The following is a 19,755-nucleotide window of genomic DNA, read 5'->3' as shown; positions in this document are numbered from 1 at the left end:
CCAAATCCGTAACAGATTTGTATCCAGGATTCTACTCTGAATTCAAATTTCTGTCAAGCCTTGGTTTCTGCCATTTAAGATGGGGAAAATAACACCCATTTTGAAGGTTCATTGTTATATAAGGATTAACATGAAAGTGTTCTGAAAACAGAAACACAAATATAATATTTTGTAATATCACAGCTAAAATAAGAAGTTCTATGATTGCTGTGACTATTTCATTCAGAACTAATTGACCTTGATATCATAAGTATTTGTAATTATCAAGCTTCAAATTTTCCTTTCATGTAATGACAGTTGCTCCCTGTTTCTGTGCTTTGTTAAAAAGGGGAAAAAATAACTGATTAATAGTAAAGTTAAATTACACTACTACATCCTTCAAAGATTGTTTTGAAAGTACACTAATTATCTCTTTTAAAGAGTTATCAGTCCAACTTTTTTAAACTTCCACCTGTTTTCCATTCTATTACATCAAGGTAAGGGTTTCATGGTGTGATTATCTGTTTCCTTCCTAAAGAGCCAAGATCCAATCTCAATGCATCCTAATGGTTAGAATCTGAGCAATACAGAGAAAAGCAGAATCATCCTGAACCTTTTTATCTCTGAGTTTCCTAGAAGACTAGGGAGTATTTCAATTAAAAGTAAATCAAAAGGAACCCATCTGAATGTCTGATTTGGGAGCTTGCATATGCTTGGTTGTTAATACTGTTCCTAAAATCTGGAGAACAACTTAATGATTGACCTAATTAAGTGAAGACAGAAATGACTTAATCAAGATCTTTCTAAGCTGAATTAAGGAAACATTTAAAAAATGGAATCATCTTAATAAAAACAAGAAAAACAACCCAGTAACAGGCCTTATGCAGTAATCCAGGTTTGACTATTTGGAAGAAAATTAACATACATAAGCGCCTATTGTGTACCAGTCATCTGAGCTCATTCTCAAAGCACCCCTATGTGGTGCGACTTATAATCCACATACTACACATGAGAAAATAGATGTAGAGTTACTAAGACCTTAGTTTATAAGATAACAGGCCTGAGTTTATAAGATAATAGGTGGTAGAGCTGGGAATCAAATTTATCTGACTCCAAAGGTCAATAACATTGTCTTTCACTGCGCCAAAAACCCTCCACTCAGCTGTGTGTCATCATGGTCCAAAGTACCTGAATTAGAGTATGCTGTTGTGAGAATGAAAATATTTACTACAATAGTATAGTTGAAACCATATCGCATTGAAGTGTGTATTTTCTTAAAATACGAATAGCCCAAGGGGACAAGAATATATTTTCATGCATTTATTATACAAAGGAGAATAATACTATACCTGCAGGAGAATAATACTATACTAATGCAGGTATAGTATTGCATTTGAGAAAATATAATTTGTGGTCACTGGAGGAAACCAATTCTTTCATAGATAAGTTTCAATGAAAATTGTAAAGTATTAGTGACCTCACATAAGCAAGCCAGAGCATATGAACAAAACAAACCTTATAGTTACCCTCCACTCCACAACCCCAGAGAACTGACAATATCACACAACAGAGTATCCATAGCACACAGTTCATCTCCAGGAGCTCCTCCATCTCCTCTTCCCAGCCCTACTCTATCTGTGGTCCCCAGTGCCATCCTCCCTGCAGCATGGACACTGGACTCTGTGCTCATGAGGCTGGTACCAACCTAAGGCTTGGTCCAATCTCTCTAGCCTTTCTTTTATTGCTCATGCCACATGTTTCAGAACATTCCTGAACCATGGTTAAATGACTGAAGCTAATCTGAGAAGGCTTCCATGTTTTAGAGTAATCGAATAGTACAGCTGGAAGAGTTGCTAAAGTTAAGACAATTCTCCTCATTTTATATATGGGAAAACTGAGGCACAGATGTTACATGCCCAAAGTAACATAGACGATTGCCAGCAGAGTTTGTATCATTGCCTAGGTGCCATATGCTAAGACAAGTGTTTTGTTTAGGGTGCTAAAAGGCCACCATTCCTTTCATATTTAACCCTTTTAAAAGGTGATGCAAGACATATTTATATTTCACCTTAGCCTCCAGTCCCATAACCAGAGAGGAGACTAGTGATAAGAATATAAGTCCTATCATGGCATATATTTTTGTTTATTTGTTTTTGTTCTGTTTTGCTTTGCTTTTTATTTAAGTAGTTTCAGGGGTATGAGTGGTCTTCGGTTACATGGATGAATTGTATAATGATGAAGATGGCATATAGTAATTTGGGGTGCTACGTATATTAGAAATCTTTGGTGCAAAAACATAGCATACCAGAAACCCAATTAAACTACTTTTGGGGAAAAAATTTGTTTTTTGGCTCATATAACAAAAACAGGACAGACATGGAGTTTCAGGGACAACTAAATGCAGGAAATCACAGCTGTTAGCTCATTTTATCTCTTTCTGCCTGTCCTTCTATTGTTCTCTTCCTGGCTTCCTCTCTCCTGCTTCCTCATCTGTGCTGTATTCCCATGGTGAACTGGAAACTATGTTCTCCTTCATGCTGCCTTTATTGTTTTTAAAATGTTATACATTGCCATGAAAGCTGACAGACTTTTGCCATAGACTGGGAATGTGGCCAGCTGGAATTTGTGATCTAAATGAGGTATTTCCCTGCCATTCCAGTAAAAATGTCCTAGAGTAGGATTCTAATTACCTTGGCTTGGCTCAAGAGCCCACTGGGGACCAATCATCATGGCTAGGGAGATGCAATATTATCAGTCTGGATTACAGACCACACGTATAGGGGATTGGAGTCCTATGTCTGTGTCTAAATAAGCGGAGGTATAGGAAAGAAAAGACACCTCAAGGATTCCTTTGCTAACTCTCAAATTAGAGTTTGTAGGCCAATATGGTCAAGTGTAGAACCAGTCTTGTTCAAAGCTAGGACATGATAAAACTTGTTACTTTTGTTCTCTGTCCCAGTTGCCATCCTTTAGTGAGATGATATTCTAGAGTCCATAGAGAACACACAATCACAAGAGAATGTAATAGACCATGGACTTAAGAATCAAACTCAGCTTTAAACAGTGGCTCAGCCACCTTCCCATTCTTTTATAACTCCTTGAGCAAGCTATGTAATGTCTCTGGTAAGGTTAATATTCACACTTTGTAAAGTAAGAATAAAAACTTCAGTTTGTACAGATAGATAATTCATAACAGCATGAGACCTTTCATAGTTTCTGTACATTACCTTCATCCACTACTCCTTCCAAAGAAAGAGAGCATTTTATAGGTGGCAGTAGAAAAACAATATAGTGAAATATCTAGAATGATGACTTCCCATAACTGAAGTAGAGAGAGAAAATGGAAAATAAGGTAAACTGATAAAATTGAAGACCACCTAAAATGTTTGTGAACAGTAAAACTGTCAAATAGAGGAAGCAGTGCCATCAAACAAGAGGAGAACATTCATTATCCAAGAGATTAATTATGCCACTGCAAACGCATCTTATTTCAGCAGAAGATGAATAAATCACCATTGTTTGGAGAAAGGGACCTGTAAACACTGGAAGTGAGGTGTGCGTACCAACTGTCTTCCTGGGAGAACATGCTTGTGTTTCTTCTGATCTTCACTTCCTAGTTCAGAAATGAAAAGACAAATAGGCCCTGCCTGAGAATGATCAGAGAGCAGAGCTTCAGCCGTGCTTGAATCTTACTCATCCACATCTTTAAATTCTTGGAGGGGCCCTTCTCTAAGGGCACTTGAATTTAGACGAACATGGACCACCAGGGCAATTTTTAATGTGGGATGAAGCCATTGGAAGGCAGAAACTTTGGTGATAAATTCCACATGGGAAGAAGGCTAGTCCCACTCACGTTCCCTTCAGATATAGGAAGGGAGGCGTGAAGAGTTGACTTTCTGTACATGTTGTAAAGTGGCAATTTGTTTTTTTAAGAGTCAAGCCTCAAAACCATGAGTATTCTATCAAAGCTAGTCCCCCATTTCTTGTGTACCCACCAACAAGAATCTGGATTTTACACAAGCTATGTCCCTCAACGTTTTAAATATGATGCAATAATTTCATTCTCAATATTCTTATGGTCTACCTGGTACTTTCATGGGTTCTTATTTGTGCTGATTATTATATTTTATCTATTTCAATACAATTATCAAGTTATTGACTACACTAAGAATACCTAAATTTTACCAATGACCAGATCATAGCACTGAGAATTTTGTAATAAAAATATGTCTACATATAATTATTATATGAGACCTAACTTGTCAATGCCTAGATTCTAGAAAATAAAAGAAAATGAACATGATCAACCTATGGTGAACTGGCAGCTGTATTCTCCATACTATTTCCATAATTAGTTTTAAAATGATAAGTATTTCTGCTAGAGCTGAAATCTTTGATAGAAAATCCCAGGGAGTAAAGTTTTTGGCATAGTCTCCAAATTTGAATTTATACTTCTTAATTTATCTATATGCATAAATTCATAGTTCCGGCTCTTATACCATCCTGATGTCTTTCTCAGGTGGGCTAATATTAAGATTGTTTGTAATAGTAAAACAAAACAAAACATCACAAAGGCAGTGACACACTACCTTTAGAAAAATTTTTGGTCAATTATCAGGAGAGGCTCCCTTTACCTTCGGGGGCATTATGTTGATTAATACATTTTATTTTACAAAGCAATAAATGAAAGATGAAAAAGTGCTACGTTGATATCAGTTGGAAGAGGATTTCAAGCATATCTCTTGATTTCCTAGTCATTAAATTATACTTAGATATTGTCCACACTTAATACTACTGTTAGTAAAGTCTCTTTTTTAAATGTTTCAAATGTCTGAGCAGACTTCGTAACTACCTGTTCCTTAGGAGCAGAGAAAATAAGTGGCCTATCACCAGGTCTAAGTGAATGACTGTATACTACATACACTTTCAAGGAACAAGATGATGTAACTTTTTCTTTTTTACTTAGGGCGCTCATAAATCTCTAACAGGACTATTACTACATAGCATGAATATTTTTTCATAACCTTCCCCAAATTAAATATATATGTAATGGTATTGAACATATCAAAATTTCTCTCTGTCTTTTTGCTGTACCATGTTTTTCTATTGACTCTTACAGATACTTATTTATAGAGAAAAGATACATTGCCAAGCAGGTAAATGGTCAAAACCTGGCCTGCTGAGGCAGAAGTCCCCTATTGTCCCCAGGAAATACATGTTGTATTAGCTTAATCTCTTCTGACTTTCTGGCTTTGTGCTTTGTAAAGTAACTTGACAGTTTCATCAACATTGATTAGGACCTTAAATAATCTAGTCTTATTCTGTGTTTTGAGATTTATCTCCCATTATTCTGTTAATGACCACATTGTTTTCTAGGACTATTTAACTCTTCTTCAAAGATTTATATATTAACTGGAATTATCATCACTTCAACTTCACCTTACTTTTACATTTAAACCATAGTACAGTTTTGAGATGTACTTTATATTCCAGATGCACTATTCAAAGGTATTACAAATATTTAGTGAAAATGGGAAGTGGAAAAGCCTGTCAATTTTTAAGGGCAAATGGAGATTGGTGGTTTCATTTTAAGAGATATTATTATGGTATATTTAGTACTTTCTAAAGAACAGTGCATAAATGAAAAATGGGGCCAATGTAAATTTATACATTTAAAAAGACTTCCATATTAATCAGGTTAGTAGAATAAATGAGCAAAGTTAAGGAATATTTCTGACCCAGTATAGGTAATTCTGTCATGGCAGGATGCCTCACAATTCTTTAGTGGCAAAATTAGGTATTTTGTAGAAATAGTATAGGTTCTTCTCTTCGGCCCCAATTATTTTATAAAATCTGTAGCTCCTTACACAGTACAAGAAACAATTCAGAAGAGAAAGATATGTAGACTTGAGGGAGAATATTTTCTTATCTATGACACATTATAAAAATATAAATTAGATGGCAGATTATTGCTCAGAGACTGTAACTCTTACAAAGGAAATCAAAGTATACAGCATGCTCATATTTGAGAATGCATGGAAGGCTATTAAAATTTTAATATTTTAGCCTATGAGCTGCACACTAGCTTCAATATATTTAGAGAGATTTGTCATAATTAACTACCAGAGATATGAATATGTAGTGCATGATATGAAGATGCAACATGGCAACTATGGTCACGGGGACCCTTTTTCAATAGCTTGTTTTTCCTGGAGTTCTCCAGAGTTATGTTGCCTGATGGAGTTGCCAAGGAAAACAGAAGGACAGTGAGAAAATATTGTCATTGAATAGACTCTTGTGGGGTTTGTTACAACCCCTAAGAGACTTGGCATTCTTTCTGGCTTGCCCCTGGCTGATGAATGTCATGATAATGGCAGATGATGGAGATCCAATAAGTGGGAATAACAAATACATAGTAGGAAAATTTTCATGATCATCTACATATGGGACATTCCAACATTTGCTGTCAGGTCTCAAAAGAATTAAGAGGTGGAAATAAAATACTATCCTTTCATTTATCCTGTTTCCTTTCCTGAGCACTTAGCCCTATAAGCTTTGGAGATGTGAGTAAGTTAAGAAAAGTATATGAGGATAAAAATGAAGACATTATTTGTACTTAATCAAAAGCAGATCTTGAGCCTGCAGAATAAAACTGAACACTGGTTGAGCAATTTATCTGAAATATTCATCTTGCAATCCATCACATCAACCAGGAAAGTGCACCTTTGATTTCAATTGAGCTTAAATGTGTCCTTTGGTTCAAGATATCCTTAGCTTCCTCATCCAAGGGCCTGCCTTTTCCACTTTTTTATGAATTAATATATCCTTTAAATCTATAATTGGTCTCACAGATTACTCGTGTTCTTAGAGATGAAAGGGTACGAGATAGAGAAGCAAATTAGTAGGTGATAAGGATTTTTAGCTGTCGCATTTTTTATTAATGACTTGGAAGCCAGTGAAGGATCTGGGATAAAAATGTTGGTGATTTTCTCCCTAGATCTGCCTTTCTTCCAGTGTGATTTTTCTCTATAATGTGTACCACCACTCTACCATTTGCATTTCCAAAAACCTCAGCTTCTCACATTTTTCTACATCTAATTCATCAGAAAATCCTGACATTTCTACCAACAAAGTCTACTCAAAGTCCCTCCACTTCTCAGCTCTTCTTCTCTCCCTATCTTAGTCCACACCACCACTATCTCACCTTGATTACTGCTTCCTAACTAGTGTCCCTGTTTCTCTTATTCCTCTACTTTTGTTCTTCTCACTCAAGTCCTTAGTTCATACCTGATTTTGCTATCTTTTCTCTATCCTATCTCATTTCCAAACCCCTTATCTTCCCTCAGCACTCCAATAGTTGCCTTATTTGTTCTTCCTCAAGTATACAAAAACCTTTTCTGTTTTACAGTCCTTCCACTTTCTCTTCCATCTGCCTGGAATGTACTTCCACAGAATTTACAAGGTTGTTTTCTAACCCTGATTTCATGAAAGCCTCTGTTCAAAAGTTACTTTTTCAGAAAGGCCTTCCCTGGACACCTTGTTTAAAATAGCATTCCTGCTCTTTTCTATAGTGGCACCACTTTTTTATAATATTTATTACTTCTTGACATGTACATTATATATTGATTTATTATCTCTTTTCTCTACAAGAATGTATGTTTTATGTGTTTGGGGACATCTGTGTTTTGTATACTGCTATGCAACTAGCACAAAGAATGTCATTTGCATGGTCTATGTTGAATAAACAATTATTGAATAAATAACTGAATGGTTACTTCTGGGGGAATGTTGAAATCATGTACTGGTTCCTACCTCATCTTAACGCAGGGTCCACTAACTACAGGATCAGTTTGTTGTTTTATCCAAGTTTCTGGTAAGCACAATCAGAAATCAGACTTTTTTTTGCCCTTTGAATTTTACTATCATAAACAGAAAAAAGTAAGAATTACTATTTTAAAAATAACACATCGCTAATCTTCCTGAAAATCTGAGACCACAATTATCTCATCTCCTCCTTTTCTTTCTTCTGTAGAGGATATGTGACTGAGAAAATGACAGATAGCTCACTGATAGAATTACTTAGTACTTCCTAAATCAAGATTAATTTTTATACCAGGCATCAGTAGTCTATGTGGCTCTGGGGATTAAGCTGAGCATTCAGCTTTTATTTCTGGACCTCTCATGGGTTTGTTGGGTGACCTTTGGACAGTTAATGAGTTACCAGTGTTGACAAGGTTATGGTAAAGATTGATGATATGAACTCTATGAATGGCTCAGAACCCTTGGAGAAAACTATATGGCATTTTCTGTCTTATATTTAATGACTTTATTTTATTAAATTACCTGGGAGAGAGAAATCCACTTCCATCAATGACAGAGTAGCTTCTATCAGACAAATATCCTTGTTGTCAACTACTCTAAAAGCTATAGAAAATTAATCTTACAAAATAACTCTTTGATATCATCATTTGAGGAGCCAAAAAAATCAGAATTTGGAGGACAAATATCTTAGAGGGTAAAGTAACATATTTATGTGAGTCCAGAATCCTCTATCCCTTTTGCATTTGAGACATTTGTTGATTTTTAACGTGTGAATACTGATAGCCAACTTGCAAATTCGAAGCTAAAAATATAAGTAAGGCTCTTTATAGTCTTATGTCACTAGAGTAAAAAAGTAATTAGGTTTCAGGGCCAACTAGGAATGAGGGGACTTCATTAACATTCCAGAGTTTGAGCTGTGATGAAGTCCACACCCTAGGAAAGAGAACAAATCAAAATTTTAAAAAAGCAGTCAAAATATGCTTAAATCTTCCCTCAAACAATTTCATTTCTTAATTAGCATTGTGTTGATTGTTTCTACTGTAACTACCTGACAAACGAAAGTGAATTTTATCTGAAGGAAGAGAATATAGTACAGAATTACTGCAAGTTTATAAATACAATATTGAATTCCATGAAAATTGCCAAATATGCCAGTAGGCAAGACCAGATGACCTTAAACCAAGAGATAGACACTGAGATGGAACCTACAGATGATCCAGATAGTCAAATTATAGCAAGATAAGGGCTTTATATATTTACATAGAGGTCTTTTTATTAGAGACATGATTTGGAAGTGTTTTCTACTTATCAATGGCTTATCCTTCATTCATATAACAGTATCTTTTAAAAAATAAAATATAAGAATGACGCTCCATCAATTTTATTTTTTATTGATTTTATTTATGTATTATTTAAGAAATCCTTGCTTAAGTCTAGATTACAATTTTTTCCTATAGTAACTTTCAGAAATTTTATAGTTTTAGGTATGAATTTTAAATCTATTATCTATTTTGCATAATTTTTGTATGTGATATGCGATATATATCAAAGCTCATCATATATTTGAGCACCACTTGGGAAAAAACTACTCTTTCTCCATTAATTGTCTTTGTGCCTCTGAGAAAAATCAGTTGTTCATACATGTGGAGATCTCTTCTGTGCTCTCTATTCTGTTCCATTGTCTTATATAAAAAACGCATGCTGTTAACTATTGTATCTTTATATGTCTTGACATCAATTAGTGATAGTTTTCCCAATTTGCTCTTTTTCAAAGTTATTCTAGATATTCTCAGCCCTTTTTAGTTTTACATGAAGTTTAGAATCAGCTAATATTTTTTATTATACTTTAAGTTCTAGGGTACATGTGCACAATGTGCAGGTTAGTTACATATGTATACATGTGCCATGTTGGTGTGCTGCACCCATTAACTCGTCATTTAACATTACTTATATCTCGTTATGCTATCCCTTCCCCCTCCCCACATCCCACAACAAGCCCTGGTTTGCGATGTTCCCCTTCCTGTGTCCATGTGTTCTCATTGTTCAGTTCCCACCTATGAGTGAGAACATGCGCTGTTTGGTTTTTTGTCCTTATGATAGTTTGCTGAGAATGATGGTTTCCAGCTTCATCCATGTCCCTACAAAGGACATGAACTCATCATTTTTTTATGGCTGCATAGTATTCCGTGGTGTATATGTGCCACATTTTCTTAATCCAGTCTATCATTGTTGGACATTTGGCTTGGTTCCAAGTCTTTGCGATTGTGAATAGTGCCGCAATTAACATATGTGTGCATGTGTCTTTATAGCAGCATGATTTATAATCCTTTGGGTATATACCCAGTAATGGGATGGCTGGGTCAAATGGTATTTCTAGTTCTAGATCCCTGAGGAATCGCCACACTGACTTCCACAATGGTTGAACTAGTTTACAGTCCCACCAACAGTGTAAAAGTGTTCCTATTTCTCCACATCCTCTCCAGCACCTGTTGTTTCCTGACTTTTTAAAGATCACCATTCTAACTGGTGTGAGATGGTATCTCACTGTGGTTTTGATTTGCATTTCTCTGATGGCCAGTGATGATGAGCATTTTTTCACGTGTCTTTTGGCTGCACAAATGTCTTCTTTTGAGAAGTGTCTGTTCATATCCTTTGCCCGCTTTTTGATGGGGTTGTTTGTTTTTTTCTTGTAACTTTATTTGAGTTCATTGTAGATTCTGGATATTAGCCCTTTGTCAGATGAGTAGATTGCAAAAATTTTCTCCCATTCTGTAGGTTGCCTGTTCACTCTGATGGTAGTTTCTTTTGCTGTGCAGAAGCTCTTTTGTTTAATTAGATCTCATTTGTCAATTTTGGCTTTTGTTGCCATTGCGTTTGGCATTTTAAACATGAAGTCCTGGCCCATGCCTATGTCCTGAATAGTATTGCCTAGGTTTCCTTCTAGGGTATTTATGGTTTTAGGTCTAACATTTAAGTCTTTAATCCATCTTGAAGAATCAGCTAATTTATGAAAAAAAAAGCTTGCTTGCATTTGTTTGAGATTGTATTAATCTATGTCTATTTGGAGAGGAATCAATACATTGAAAATATTGAGTCTTTCAAATCATAAACATGGTATATCTTTTTATTTAGTTTTTTTAACTTTGTAATAACTTTTTATTCTTCAGTGTACAAATATTGCACATATTTTTTCAGATTTATCATTAAGTATTTAGTATTTTATGATGATATCATGTGATGATTTTAAAATTTCAAATTTGATTGCATACTGCTAATATGTAGAGATAAAAATGAATGTTGTATATTGATCTTATATAAGCTTTCAAAACTCATTCATTTTAGTTCTAATAGTTTTTCAAATAGAAAATTGGGAAAATATTGGAACAGGCACTTTGCCAAAGAAGATACATACATGACAAATAAACACATGAGAAGATGCTTAAAGTTATTAGTACTTAGACAATTGCAAATTAAAAGGAAATAGCTATTAGATTGGCTAAAATTAAAAAGAGTGAGCAAGACTATGGAACAACTGGAGCTCTCATATACTGCTGTTGAGAATGTAGTAGGAATGTTACCATTACTTTGAAAAATAATTTAGCAGCTTCTTAAAATGTTATATATTTATCTACTATCTTAGTCCATTTTTGTTGCTGTAAAGAAATACATGAGGCTGGGTAATTTACAAAGAAAGGAAGTTTATTTGGCTTATAATCCTATAGATGGTAAAATAGGCATGATGCCTGTATCTGCTTCTGGTGAGAGCTTCAGGAAACTTTTGATCATGGTGGAAGGTGAAGAGGATCAGGGATCACATGATAAGAGGATGGAAGGGTGAGAAAGGGGCGGGGTGGGGGGGGAAGGATGCCACACTGTTTGAAACAAACAGCTTGCATGTGAACAAATAGAGGAAGAAGCCACTCATCACTGTGATCATAGCAAGCTGTTTTTATTGAGAGATCTGCCTCCATAACCAAAACACCTCCCACCCTGGCCCACCTTTAATGTTGGGGTCCATATTTCACCATAAGATTTGGAGGGGACAAATATCCAAACTGTATTATCTACTACATGATTAAACAATTTCTATCCTAGGTATTTACCCAAGAGGAAAGAAGTCAAATGCTAATTATAAACACAAAAGCAAAACTTGTGTGCAAATGTCTAAACAACCCAAATGATCATCGTATGGTAAATGGATAAGCATGTTTTAGTATATTCATGCAATGAACTATTAATCAAAAATAAAAACAAAACAGTACACTATTCACTATTACATTTTTATAAAATTTTTAGAATATGCAAACCAATCTATAGTAACAGCAGATCTGGTGGCTTCAGAAACTTTTAGGAATTATTAATATGCTGATTGTCTTGAGTATGGGATTATTTTCACAGATACATGTGCATGTCAAATTGTATATTTTTGTATCCTTTAATCAAATTTTATACCTTTAATATTTGCAATTGCAATGTATTGCGTATCACTTATGACTACATAGAATTGTTCAAAAATATAAGAAAGCAATACATATAAAAACCATTATAATTCTGATTAACATATACAAGTAAATAAGTGACAAGTAGGATAATTGAATTATAAAGCATAACCTATAAAATAATCAAAGAGAACTTTAGAATTAAAAAAATAACAGATATCAATAACTCAATATCTGGGTTTACAGCAAATGAGCAACAACTAAATAAAGGATTAAGAAACTTTTGTAGAAACTATCCTGGCTGGAGTACAAGCAACTGAAGAAAGGAGGAAGAGGAGGAAAAGGAAACAAGGAAGGAGGAGAAGAGCATGAGAGACATATGGAAAATGGTAAGATAATTTACTTACATATAATTAGAATCCCTGAAAGAGAGGCAAGAGAGAACAGGGCCAAACCATTAGGTAAAGATATAGTGGCTGCGAAGTTTTAAAAATGAACAATAGACATAAATACACAAATTCAAAGCATTTTACAACACAAACTTAAATAAATGTAATAAAAGCCACATGTTAGCACCTCATAGTTAAATTATTAAATCTAAGAAAAGTAGGTAAGAGCCCATGAAGGTTGGAAGTATAAGAATAAACATGATGGCTGGGTCCAGTGGCTCATGCCTGTAATCCCCACACTTTGGGAGGCCAAGACGAGTGGATCATGAGGTCAGTAGATCGCGACCATCCTCGCCAGCATGGTAAAACCCCTTCTCTAATAAGAATGTGAAAATTATCTGGGTGTGGTGGTACACACCCGTAATTCCAGCTACTTGGGGGGACTAAGGCATGAGAATCGCTTGAACCCAGGAGGTAGAGGTTGTGGTGACCAGATTTATTTGAATACTTTGCCAGATCTTGTTTTGGTGTTTATAAGATTTAGGACAGCGTGTATATTTTATTGATGGCTGTTAGGACAGTTATCCTTGGCTCTTTCACATTTCCACGTGTGGGATTGGAAGCAGAGGTCCTGGCGGCCTTTGTTCTGAAGCATCTCTTCAGGCATGTTTGTATAGCAAACTGACTTTTTGGATACAGAAAGGGTGTCTTTTTCTGGAGCAAAAGGCAGACTGATTTGTTGTCCAGTATGCTATAGGTAATGTCTCTGTCTTGGGAAAAAGTGGGACGAGCTTGCTGGCAGCCTCTTATAAATAATTGGAAATCTAAGTTTAGAGATCCTCAGCTGTGATACAAACTCACTGTATGAACAGAATCTACCTGGCATGCTTCGTGTCATGTGGCACAAAATGGGGTCAGAGGGAAGGGTCATGACCATGACACTCATTCTACTTTCTGTATCATGAGTGATAAAGGCTTTTGTCTCTGACTTAAGAGTCTTTGCCAACATCCACATAATTCTGGCAGGATAAGTTGGTTGCTTGCAGGTAAACTAAAAGCTCAAGACCTTTCACAGATTTTGGAGGCAAAGAGGGGATGCAAAAGATACATAACTTTCTTGAAAAAGAGAATAAAGGCCTCCATAGGCTAAGTTAGGAGATAAAAGAACACTGCCCAGGGGCAGGTAATCGGTGCTCTTACCCCAGTAGTGGACAAACTAGCAAGAAGGGTCTCCCACTCTTCTACCTGTTAAGGTGTGTTAACAGGTTGAGCAGGTAGAGGTGGAACTGAAACAAGCCATTCAAATGATGCTACAGGCAGGCAGACAAATGAAGGGATGCTATCAAGACAATGGTGCAGGAAGTCCTGCAGCACTAGTTAAAGGGAAAAGTGGTTGTAGCTGTTGAGTCAAGAAACCTCCAGCAAAAAAAAAAAAAGACAGGTGTCAACTAAGAGGATACTGTGACTTTGGTTTGGGCGGATCAAAACTAAGAAGTTTGAGTGATTTGTACCTGCTGGAATGCTTGAAACAAAATGTTTCTTCTACTAATATCACTGATACTGTAACAGGCTAACTTGTTTTCTTGCTAAGGAGGGTAAAATCTCAGAACCTTCATTATCCTGATAATGATTAAGTATAATATCATTTAAAAATATTGTGTGTGTATCTATGTGTGTGTGTGTGTACAGAGAGAGAAGTAAAGATATATAGAAAAAGATATAGATAAATAGATATCTACAGGGAGGTTCTCTGAAATGTTAACTATGATTATCTCTGATAGAAGGAATGTGGATATGCCTTTTGGTTTATTTCTTTTTACTGTTAATGTTGTTTGCATCTTTTACAATAAGTGTGTATCATTTTCTTCCCAACAGTTATGAAACTAAAAAATGAAGATTTCCATTTAAATATCCAACATTAATCAGCAATTGTTCAGGCAATACAGTGTGATGATAAGTTTATTTGCACTGAGGTAGAACATTATGATGGGGTATGCATCTTTCTGCCTGCATTGAAGCTGAAATAATGCTTTATGGTTCATCTCTCTCACCTTCCATTTTGAGTGTTCCTGCACCCCATTCTCCTTGGAGGGCTTGCCTTTGTGCACCATGAGCATTAACAGCCTTGTTCTTGGCATTTCAAAGAAATGAATTGTGAATTCTCAATGAATTTGTGCCTTCCGGTCTAACAGTACTTCCCCAGGGTGTAAGAGCTGAGATTTTAACAGTTTTGCATGTCAAAGATTGGTAACTGTATATATCTGAAGTATTTTGAAAGCTTGTGGCTTCCTTTCTCCCAGCACTGCAGAAAAAAATTGACCTGAGCAAAAATTAAAGAGAGGCAGGGTTTTCTCTTGGCTTGATCTACAGGAAGAATTTGGCTGAAAAGACTCATGCTTTGACAATGAACTTGCTGGCAGTGGCATCTTAATTATGGAAAAGGCAGAAGATAATGTTAATAGCATAGACCCCAAGCCAGTGTTCCAAGAGCACCTAAAACATCCTGAAGCCATCATTCACCACAGCCAAAATGTGAGAGCCTGTTATACCACCATGGCCAAGGCAGCATTCAGCACAGGCAACATGTCACATCAGCAGGGGAGAGAGCGTTGGGTGGAGATTTAAATTTGGGCCCCATCAGTGCTGCCAAAAGACACCCAGATACAGCTTGAAGCAAGGTGTTATGCCAACTTGACTGAGCTAAGGGATGCCCAGATAGCTGGTAAAACATTATTTCTGAGCGTGTCTGTTAAGGTATTTCCGGAGGAGATTAGCATTTGAGTCAATGCACTGAGTAAGAAAGATCCACTCACCCTCACCAACACAGGCAGGCATCGTCTAATCCATTGAGGGCCTGAATAGAACAAAAAGGTGAAGGAAGGGGAATTCTTTCTCTCTGCTTGGCCTAGAACATCCATTTTCTCTGCTTCTGGCCGTTGCAGCTCCTGGTTCTTGAGCCTTTGTCTTCAGGACTTATGTCAGGCCTTCGGACTCAGACTGAATTACTCCACTCCAGCAGCTCTTCTTGTTCTCCAGCTTGTGGAAGGCAAATCATGGGACTTCTCAGCCTCTATAATCGTGTGAGCCAATACCATAATAAATCTCTTACATATCTATATATCCTATTCGTTCTGTTTCTCTGGAGCATCTTGACAATACACAAGGCAAGTCTGCAGGGTATGTGTGTGGAGAATGAACCATTTCCAAACACCTAGGAAATTCAGCAGGATAATGGTAGAATTAACACTTTGCAAGTGTATTGAAGCAAAGCATTACGTGATCTACTTGTGAATTGCTGGTATCACCTGTATCCATAAAACTAGCCACTAAGAATAGACAAGTGCTTTCAAAGACAAGACTGTGAATGTAAGGAATGGTATCAGTAGCAATAAAGTGAAAAGAAATGCATTGAGCTCAGGCTGGAAAGATCTTTGCAGGAAAAATAATAATGATGAAAACGTTAAAATTAAAAAAAAAACTTGTACGGTCTCCCAATTATACTATATAAGTTACGTACAAATCTTCACTGAACTCCAAAGCACTGCAATGAGCAATTGTAGACTCAGGGAAAATAGAACTAGGACTTATTATGTCTCATTTTGGATAATTATAGACAACTGAAAGTCCCAGCTCAATTGTACTGACTTGGTGCAAGATTTGAGTAAAAGTTTGCAATGGTAGCTTTGACTTTGCCACTCCCCCACCATAGGGAAATCATATGTTAATGAGATCAGCAATGCGTAGTGAACAAATATCATCATGACTGAGTTAGCCAATGTCTACAGGTTTTGCCAAGTGGAGGAGAAAAGATGATGCAGCTACCCAACGTTTCAGAAGAAGAAAAAGGAATGACAAAAGATCTAAAATGAGGTTAGGTGTTTGGACTTTGCAGATTTTTAGTAACTATTTTTTTGTTTTCATTAAGATGGGTGACCATCCGGCACAAAGAGGTAAATATCCAAGCTCATATGCACTGTCAAAAGAAACACATGTGGTTTCCATTGGTTCATAAACTCCTTCTTCCTAACGTGAAAATGCTAGTGAAAGTGCCACAGCCTGAAACAATAGTAGGAGTACACCAGCACTGTGTGTGGCCCCAGCACTCATTTTAGGCTTTTCAGCCTAATCTATACAAATATTTTATACTCAGTAGTAGTAGCTTGTCTGCTAACACTAGTCCTGTGTCATAGTATTTACATTTCACCATAACACACATGTCCACATTCTTGATTTTAATTGCGGGTGAGAGACACGTATTCCAGAAAAATTAACCTCACTTGAAGGCTCGATATATGAGGCCCCGTCGCAATTTTTCCACTTCAGCTTCTACTGTGTGAATTTGGACACTGGTTGAATCTCCACTTTTTACCAAAAAATAGGGACATAAAATGTATTTCAGAGAAAATCCTAAATTAGATAATGGAAAACAAGATACTTGGCACTGTGTTTCATAAATATTGGGCATGTGTGATTGAATCTTTCTCATCTTAACCGGCATTTTGCTGAAATGGCTCATAGCCTGGTTCTGCTTTGAAAAAGCTATGAAAGGACAGGCTTTAGCCAAAGAAGACACTTTCCCTTGTTTACCTCCAGGGAGGGAGGCAGATGGGGTTACAGAGAGAAATGCAAACACATCTGATTTCACCAGTTGCCCGCAGCCTATTGCTTCCAGCTTTCCCAGTTGTCTTCTAGGCCTTTTCCAGACAGGCCTACCCAAACATGATTAATTACCTATCTATTGCTGGCTTGCATGGGTAAGAGGGTTTGGCAGTAAGCTATGCCTGGGTTCAGAGAATAGCTTACCATTTCATATACCTGGGTGCCATGTAATTCTTTTTTTTTTTTTTAGTAGAGTATAATTCTTTATAATTAGACTTTTACTTCTGTGTAAAAGAATAGCCACTTACGCCTCTTTCACTGTGCAGTTGCTTTAATTACACATAAATACTGAGAGCCTATAAAGAAGTACATTCCTTTAGGCACTGTGCTTAGGCAAATTTCTTAATCTCTCATAGACGCTAGGCTGAGCTATCCTACAGGAACTTTATGAGAATTTCATAGATATTTTAAGAGTAACTTAAAATGTATAAAGCGATATAAGAGTAGGGAACATTATTAAAGAGTTCTTTTCTTACTCGATGTGCCAGTCATGTTTGCTTTTCCTTTACCTAGTAATTAATCATCCAGGATTATTTTCCTTGCCTTTCCATGATCTATCCTTCCACATCTGTTTATGTGAAATAGTTACCAAAAAGCCTTTGTCTTCGTGAAAATGACCCTGAGGGCTCTAATTTGTATGGGCATTTGCTCAGCACTTCCATGTGAACTAAATAGAAGTGGGAAGCAATCATAAATGATTTAATGTAAATTGTTTTGGGAACTGATAGATCACTATTTATTATCTTGTTTGCACTTGTAGATGTGTAATACAAAGGAGAGCGAATTTCCCTTGTAGATTAATGAAGGTAGCAACAGAGATTCTAATTTCCCAAGTGAAATACTTTTTACATAGTGGTAGCTTTGGGAGACAGGTCTGAACCTCATTAAACTTACTGTGTGTTATACACGGACAACCTAATTCAATTTTTGTAAAAACAGGCAAATAGGCCATCAATGTAAATTAAATCCAAAGGCAAACAAGGTCACTGTGCTACTATGTTACATGAGCATTTGTCTCATAAATGGAAAAGTAAATTAAACTGTTAATTTCACTAGCGATATTAGGAAAGCAAGTCCCAATCTGTAGGCGTCAAAAAGAGAAGAGTGTTTTTCTCCATGTGAATTATAATATTTTTCAACCCGCCTCTTCTGAGGTTTACACTTCATCTGTAGTCCCTCCCTTTTAAAACTAGATTTTTCATAATTTCCATTTTGTCATCACTAAAAATTTTCTAATTTATCTTTGAATCTCCAGGTAACCTTTTCTGAACTCTTAGTATTTTCCTCATCATGACCAGGGATGTGCAGAATATGTCACTGCCACCCCCCTAGTCACTATCTCTCAGAATTCTTTAAAGCTTTCACAATAAAACTGAGGCCATGCAAGGACCATCAGGACTGAGCACCAACCTGTTGTCCTCTTACCCAGCTCTTATCTCTGTCTACCCTGTCCCTCCCCATCAAACATCCTGAATTTCAGTCACATTGAGCTACTTAGAAGTATTTGATGTATGCCAATGTGTCTTTTTTCCACTTGTAAATCTTGTCTGACATTTTTTCCAAGTTCTCTTTTCAAACAAGAGAATAATATTGCATCTTTCAAGATTCAAACAGTCTATGCAGCCTTGACCAAGCACCCTTCCTCCATGGAGGAATTTACTTGCTTTGTGGCCCTTTGCTCCCAGTATACAATTGTGTCATTGCACTATTAGAGTTTCCAAACCTTCTTCCACATCACTTTAATGTCTTCCTTATCTTTGTTTTGCCAATATGAAGCACACTGGCTGGTCCAAAGTATGTGCTCAATACATTGTTCAATAAGTATTAAATGAACAAAATCTGATATATACAAGGGAAATAATAGGTGATCATTTTCAGTTTATAAGCTCTCAATCACTAAAGTAAGTTTCATCACAACCCCAATTCTTGTCAGGGAAGCAATGGCCCTGCCATGGCATCCTAGAGACTTTGGCTATGTCCCCGCATAGGCAAAGAGCGGAACCACGGCTTTTGTGAGTCCAAGCAGCATATTTTGTGATACTCCATGGACACCAGAGGATGGGTGGCCTGCGAAGAAGTGCAAAGGGCATCTCCCACTTGCTTTCTTATCTTCCCTTGTGGAATATCATGAGATAGTTTTGGTTCTTGCTGCTTCATTCCCCTTAGAATAGAGCTACTGAATTAGAACCATTTAGCCACTGTCTAGATTTGGCTCCACAGTTAATGGAGGTATCCTACAATTCACGGGGCAGTAACCTTTTGTGTTGTAGAATGCTTTTTGGTGTGTAGGAGAAGGACCACAAGGGAGCACTTTTTTTCTGTGTTTTTTTTTTTTTTCTCCATTGTGTAAATAATAAAATGTTCATAACTGAAAGTGGCTCTTATCTTTATAGGTCAAATCTGTCAGACTTTGGCCTTTCCTTGTCTTGAAACTTGATGATAATTACACATATCATTTCTCTTAGTTA

This window comes from Gorilla gorilla, chromosome 11 (assembly GCF_029281585.2).
Source record: "Gorilla gorilla gorilla isolate KB3781 chromosome 11, NHGRI_mGorGor1-v2.1_pri, whole genome shotgun sequence".
Classification (NCBI taxonomy): domain Eukaryota; kingdom Metazoa; phylum Chordata; class Mammalia; order Primates; family Hominidae; genus Gorilla; species Gorilla gorilla.
This window is presented reverse-complemented; position numbering follows the sequence as displayed.